Here is a 7104-nt window from a genome sequence, read left to right as displayed (position 1 = left end):
TTCTTAGATTTCTAGATCTATATTCATGTTATCTGTAAAACAGATAGTTTAGTTTCTTCCTTTCTGATATTTATACATAATATTTTCTTTCTTCTTGAATAGTTATTGGCAACATTTCTGGAACAATAAATCTGATCTGAGAAACCAGTATGTGTTTCTTCTTTAAGAATAAAATCAACTGTTTGTTTTCAATACACTCTACTATGTTTAGACTGGAAATCCAACATAGCTAATGTTGCCTTAGTTTCCTGTTTGGAAGAACTGAAGATAAAAATAGTGTGGCAGTAATTCAAACTAAAATAAGCCAGAATTGCTTCTCGGCCTTTTGGCTAAGATCAAATGTAAAATAAGCCGGAAAAAAAAAAAAAGGTATATTATCAGGACTTAGAAGCAATTGTTCCTATGACTTTTTCTGGGCATTGCTAGTGTATTTCATACACAAGAGTCTCTTGAATTTGTCTCTCCTTGGACTCTAGATCCCTAGTGCCACAGTCTGTAGTTATGAGGGTCCCTGCCCTAAGATGCTGATATTCTTCTTGTTACCAGTACCTCTTCCTCCACATTCCTTAGCTGGGAATAAAGAATTTATTCTCATATAAGAGAGAGGAGTTTAAACACGAGATGCAGAGCAGAATTTTGCCTTTCTGATGAATTAAAGAACATTATTCCATAAGACAAAAAGCAACCCTAAATTACCAACACCTGATTTTAAAAGCTTTCATCAGGAAGAGATGAAAATTATAGCTAAAAACTTGTTAAAATCTCTTTGAATATATATTATTATATTATATGTATCTCCATTTTCTTGTTAAAGTGATGTCCTATATTACTTTTACTTCTTTGTATGTACTTGTTTTGTGTTTCTAAAATTAAGCATAGTGACTAGTACATGCAAAGTGTTTTTCTCTGCTTTTACTAACAAAATCTTAACATTTATGTTCATTAATGAGATTGGCCTATAATTTGATTTTATTCCTATTTAGATTTTGAAATTATTCATTTTCACTTCATGTAATAAACTGGATAACATACAACACACACAAACCTGTACATTCAAGGTTTATGTGACATAGACATTTTTTGTTTTTGTTCTTTGAAAGTTTGGGAAATTTTTGTGTACTCATCAGGACTACGCATCTTTGTGGGAGTAACTGCTAGTATTTCTCAGTTATTTAATCTTTCACAGGGCTTTATATTTTTGTAAGCAGGCATTCATTTTGGTTTTGCATTATATTCTTATTTCTAATCTTATTAATTTGAATTTTTCTTGTTTTCATTGAGACAATAGTCATTTATTAAAAAGCACTTTAAAAATACACATCTTGGTTTGTTCTTTATTTTATTTACATATATTCTTGTTTCTTTTTTTTTTTTTTCCTCTACTCTTGATTTGCTACTTTTCCCCCTGGCTAAATAATTTAGCATTTTAGTTTAGATAAACTAAACTATTTAGTTTAGTTTAGATAAACATAGTTTACTATGTTTATCTTTTCATCTATTTATTAATCAAGGTGCTTACAGTGATCTTTCTCCCAATAACTGATTTGTACAAGGTTTCCCTATGCAACCGTGCAGTGTTTAAGAGCATGGCTTCAAAGTCAGGCTGCCTGAGTTCCTAGCTGCCTTGGACAAGTTACTGAACCTCTCTGTGCCTCCAGTTTCCTCATCTGTAAAGTGGGGATGGTTTCTAGGATCCACCCTGGAGATCATTTATGTAAAGATTATTTGAGACAGTATGAGTACTTAGCATAGTATGCAGCACATAGTAAGTTGTTAATAAGTGTTAGTATGGGAATTGTTATTGCTATCATTTTAAATTAGAAAATGTGGATTACTTAGTTCCTTCTGTAGGAGTCTTCACAGGGAAGAGGCACCTCCAGTGACAGGTAGGATGAAAGAGAAGCCTGGCGTCGAGGACTGGTGTCTGGCTGAGGGGTGGAGAAGGATCTGTGATTCCCAAGCTGATAGTGTGGGTCCACAGCTGGAAAACCATGTAAACTGCTTTCAAGACCTAGAGGCTGGTCAAGTGCAATACAGCAAAGTTCTAGGTAATTATAGCTTCTGCTCTTTTTGCTTTTTCTTCCTCCTCTACCTTATCCTTGGGGCTTCTCAGGTGGTGCTAGTGGTAAAGAATCTGCTATCCAACACAGGAGACACAAGAGATGCAGTTTTGTTTTGTTTTCCATTTATTTTTATTAGTTGGAGGCTAATTATTTCACAACATTGCAGTGGGTTTTGTCATACATTGACATGAATCAGCCATGGAGTTACATGTATTCTCCATCCCAATGCCCCCTCCCACCTCCCTCTCCACCCAATTCCTCTGGGTCTTCCCAGTGCACCAGGCCTGAGCACTTGTCTCATGCATCCCACCTGGGCTGGTGATCTGTTTCACTTTAGAAAATATACATGCTGTTCTCTCGAAACATCCCACCCTCGCCTTTTCCCATAGAGTCCAAAAGTCTGTTCTGTACATCTGTGTCTCTTTTTCTGTTTTGCATATAGGGTTATCGTTACCATCTTTCTAAATTCCATATATATGTGTTAGTATGCTGTAATGTTCTTTATCTTTCTGGCTTACTTCACTCTGTATGATGGGCTCCAGTTTCATCCATCTCATTAGAACTGATTCAAATGAATTCCTTTTAACGGCTGAGTAATATTCCATGGTGTATATGTACCACAGCTTCCTTATCCATTCATCTGCTGATGGGCATCTAGGTTGCTTCCATGTCCTGGCTATTATAAACAGTGCTGCGATGAACATTGGGGTGCACGTGTCTCTTTCAGATCTGGTTTCCTCAGTGTGTATGCCCAGAAGTGGGATTGCTGGGTCATATGGCAATTCTATTTCCAGTTTTTTAAGAAATCTCCACACTGTTCTCCATAGCGGCTGTACTAGTTTGCATTCCCACCAACAGTGTATAAGGGTTCCCTTTTCTCCACACCCTTTCCAGCATTTATTGCTTGTAGACTTTTGGATAGCAGCCATCCTGACTGGCGTGTAATGGTACCTCACTGTGGTTTTGATTTGCATTTCTCTAATAATGAGTGATGTTGAGCATCTTTTCATGTGTTTGTTAGCCATCTGTATGTCTTCTTTGGAGAAATGTCTGTTTAGTTCTTTGGCCCATTTTTTGATTGGGTCATTTATTTTTCTGGAATTGAGCTGCAGGAGTTGCTTGTATATTTTTGAGATTAATCCTTTGTCTGTTTCTTCATTTGCTATTATTTTCTCCCAATCTGAGGGCTGTCTTTTCACCTTACTTATAGTTTCCTTTGTTGTGCAAAAGCTTTTAAGTTTCATTAGGTCCCATTTGTTTATTTTTGCTTTAATTTCCAATATTCTCGGAGGTGGGTCATAGAGGATCCTGCTGTGATTCATGTCAGAGAGTGTTTTGCCTATGTTCTCCTCTAGGAGTTTTATATTTTCTGGTCTTACATTTAGATCTTTAATCCATTTTGAGCTTATTTTTGTGTATGGTGTTACAAACTGTTCTAGTTTCATTCTTTTACAAGTGCTTGACCAGTTTTCCCAGCACCACTTGTTAAAGAGGTTGTCTTTTTTATGGCGGAGGAATAGGACGGGGAGACCACTTTCTCCCCTACAAATTCATCGAAAGAACAATTGAACGCAGAGCAAACTTCACAAAACAACTTCTGATCGCTAGCTGAGGTCATCAGGCGCCCAGAAAAGTAGCCCACTGTCTTCTAAAGGAGGTAGGACAAAATATAAAAGATAAAAAGAGAGACAAAAGAGCTAAGGACGGAGATCCGTCCCGGGAAGGAAGTCTTAATAGAGGAAGTTTCCAAATACCAGGAAACCCTCGCACTGGCGGGTCTGGGGGAAGTTTTTGAATCTCGGAGGGCAACCTGACTGGGAGGGGAAGAATAAATAAAACCCACAGATTACGTGCCTAAAAGCAACTCCCAGCAGAAAAGTACCCCAGACTCCCGCATCCGCCACCAGCAAGTGGGGGCAGAATGGAGAGGAGCGGGCGGCATTGCTTAGGGTAAGGACCGGGCCTGAGTGCCCTGAGGACAATCGGAGGGAGCTTTTGTGAGATAGCAACTTAAACTGTGGGATAGCAAGAGAGAGAGAGAAAATTAACTGGCCTGAACACATTGCCGGCCGTTCGCAGAACAAAGGGTCTGAGCAAGTCCAGAGAAGAGCTCGCAGGCTGCGGACTGGCCCAGCCCCGCTGGAGGCAGGAGGCAGGGGGGAGGGGAAAGAGATGCAGTTTTGAAACCTGGGTCGAGAAGATCCCCTGGAGAAGGAAATGGCAACCCACTTCAGTATTCTTGCCTGGAAAATCCCATGGACAGGGGAGCCTGGTGGGCTATAGTCCATGGGGTCACAGAGTCAGACACCACTGAGCATGCATGCTACCTTATCCTTACAGCTTCTCGACTCCATCTTTATCCTCCTCTTACCCCAGTTCAAACCCAAATGAATCTCCACTAAAATGTAAATGATTAATAAGATGTAAGTGCTAATGCATTTGAATTTTACATTGGTGTAGTTCCAAGGTAAATTAACTTTCATGTGAATTTCTTGGGCCCACTTCAATAAAGTGTTAGGTTTTATTTTGTTTTATTTGTTTGCAAGGGGGTTGATGGGATAAGGTAGGGGAGGGTCCTTCTTAAGTTTCCACATATGTGCCTTATAGCCCTTCAACCTAGTTATCTAGAAGTCAAAGCCAGACAGCTGATTTGAGTTTTTGTTAGGGGCAAGGTAAGGAGGTTACGAAGAGAGTGGGAAGTAGTCTGTAAATTAATATCTGCATGAATAGGGTGATGGTTCTGTGAGAAATAAAATGTGAGGCCCCCTTCCCAGACATTCTTGTCTCAGATCACATTCTTCCTGGCTTCCCACTCAGCAGGGAAGAAATTTTTAGTTGGAATAGTCAGAGCCCAAGACATGGATTGGGCAGTGAGGTAGATTGTATTTTCCCAAACTGTTTCATCTCTCACACTGTTCTTATGATGTGATGCTGACATGCTTTATTCTGAGGTGGGGTCTGCCTTCTCCCTTTGAACCCAGGCAGACCTTTGTAAGTGCCTCAAGTAGTCACACGTAACAGAAGGCATGCTGTGTGATCTTTGAGGCTGGGTCATGAAAGTTACTATGACTTCTACCTGGCTTTCTCTAGAGGCACTGGCCGTGTTAGGGGAAGCCTCCCGGAGAGGCCACGTGAGCACTCTGGCCAACAGCCAACTACAGACATGCGAGTGAATGCTCCTTTAGACATGTCCAGTCCTCAGCCTTGGAGTCTTCTGTGGAGACAGCAGAGTCAAGCAATTTTTGCTGTGCCCTGTCTGAATTCCTCCTGCTCCACTGGAACCACAAGACATAATCAATGATTCTTGTTGTAAGTTATTACATTTAGAGTGATTTGTCACACAGCACCAGATGAGGAAAACACACTACATTTATAACAGGGTGAGAACCCATGGGCTTCTCTCCTGCGCTTTCTGCCTCGCTTCTAGATGCATCGTGTCTGGCGAGTCTCTCCTCTCTTCTATTTTCCTCCTAACATGCACTTGGGGGAGCAAATAAGCCAAACCTGTTGTGCAAACCTGGCCATACAGGTCCTCTATTTCTTAGACTTCTTCCTCTTTGCACATGATCAGGGGGCAGGGATATACCAAGAAGAAGGAGGCCTTGCTTACTTCTTTACCAGAGAGCTCTACATTGGGGTATGGGCACCTGGGCCCTCCTAACATGGAGGCATCTTGTTTCACAACCTGTGATTACTTTCCAAGCTTAGTTTCCTTGGAGTCTAATGGGAAGGGGATCAGGCAGTGGCAGCAAGGCAGGGTTTGTGCATTGCTGGGTCCTTGCCTATAATATCACAGTATCAAAACCTCACCCTAATAACCAAACATGGGTAGAGAGTGAAAAAGGAGTAATCAAAATGTAAAATGCACAAAAGCAGAAGCCAATTCCTCCTCATATCTCTATGTGGAAGTAAAAGAACAGCAGCTTTAGAATCACAATATATGATTTCTTTCTCTACCAGGATAGATTGTAGAATGAGGAGTTTGAAGACCCTGGGCAAGTCAGCTCATCACTTTTCTGTGACTCCACTTTCCTGAGTGTTAAAAGGGGAGTTTTCCTTAATCCTGTCCATCTGTGAATCCATAAGTCTCTGCTCTCAGTCACTTTCCAAGCTATTTACACCTTTAGTTTCCAAACAGGCACATACACATTTGGATGGGCATCCACATCAATGCGAGAAGGATGAGGGTGGCTCTGTGGCTCCTGGAAATCACAACAGCTGCCACTGGGGCTCAGCTGTCTCTTTGGGAAGTGGAGGATGAAATTCCCCAGGATCAGCTGCTCTTTGGGGAAATCCAGCTGCCAGTGATGAGAAACAGCCTTGGTCTTACCCTTATCTCACCCTAGATGAACTAGCTCTGCTCAGGCCTGGAATAACATGGGTGCCCCAAATTCCACTCAGATATACACTCAGGCCAAGTAGGAGTGAGGAGTACAGCAAGCAAGCCGTATTCTATCCCATTGAAACTGGGGCACAGAAGGGCTTCATTTTACAAACAGATATACAAAGAACCTGAATGAAGCCACCACAATGTTTAGAACTAACTGCATGGATGATTCTTTGTACCTGACCCACTGGGGATGGGAGGGAAAGAAGGACTCCAGGGAGAAGCTTTCACTGTTGTCTCATTGCATGTCATCTTCCTACAACTAATTTCAACCTAACTTTTTTGAGATAAATTGATATATAAAGTTATACTCGTTTCAGTTATACAACACAATAATTTGAAATATGTACCTATTGTGAAATAATCCATCCATAATAACATCCATCACCAGAAATTTTTTTTCTTGTGCTGAGAACTTTTAAGATTTATCATTTTATCAACTTCCGAATATATAACATGATATTATTAACTGTAATCACCATGCTGTAATTAATTACATCCCCTGCTGCTATGTGATGCTCAGTCATGTCCGACTCTGTGACTCCATGGACTATAGCCCGCCAGGCTCCTCTGTCCATGGGATTCTCCAGGAAAGAATACTAGAATGGGTTGCCATTTCCTTCTCTAGGGGATCTTGCCAACCCAGGGATTGAA

The sequence above is a fragment of the Cervus elaphus genome, chromosome 19, assembly GCF_910594005.1.
Source record: "Cervus elaphus chromosome 19, mCerEla1.1, whole genome shotgun sequence".
Lineage (NCBI taxonomy): Eukaryota > Metazoa > Chordata > Mammalia > Artiodactyla > Cervidae > Cervus > Cervus elaphus.
This window is presented reverse-complemented; position numbering follows the sequence as displayed.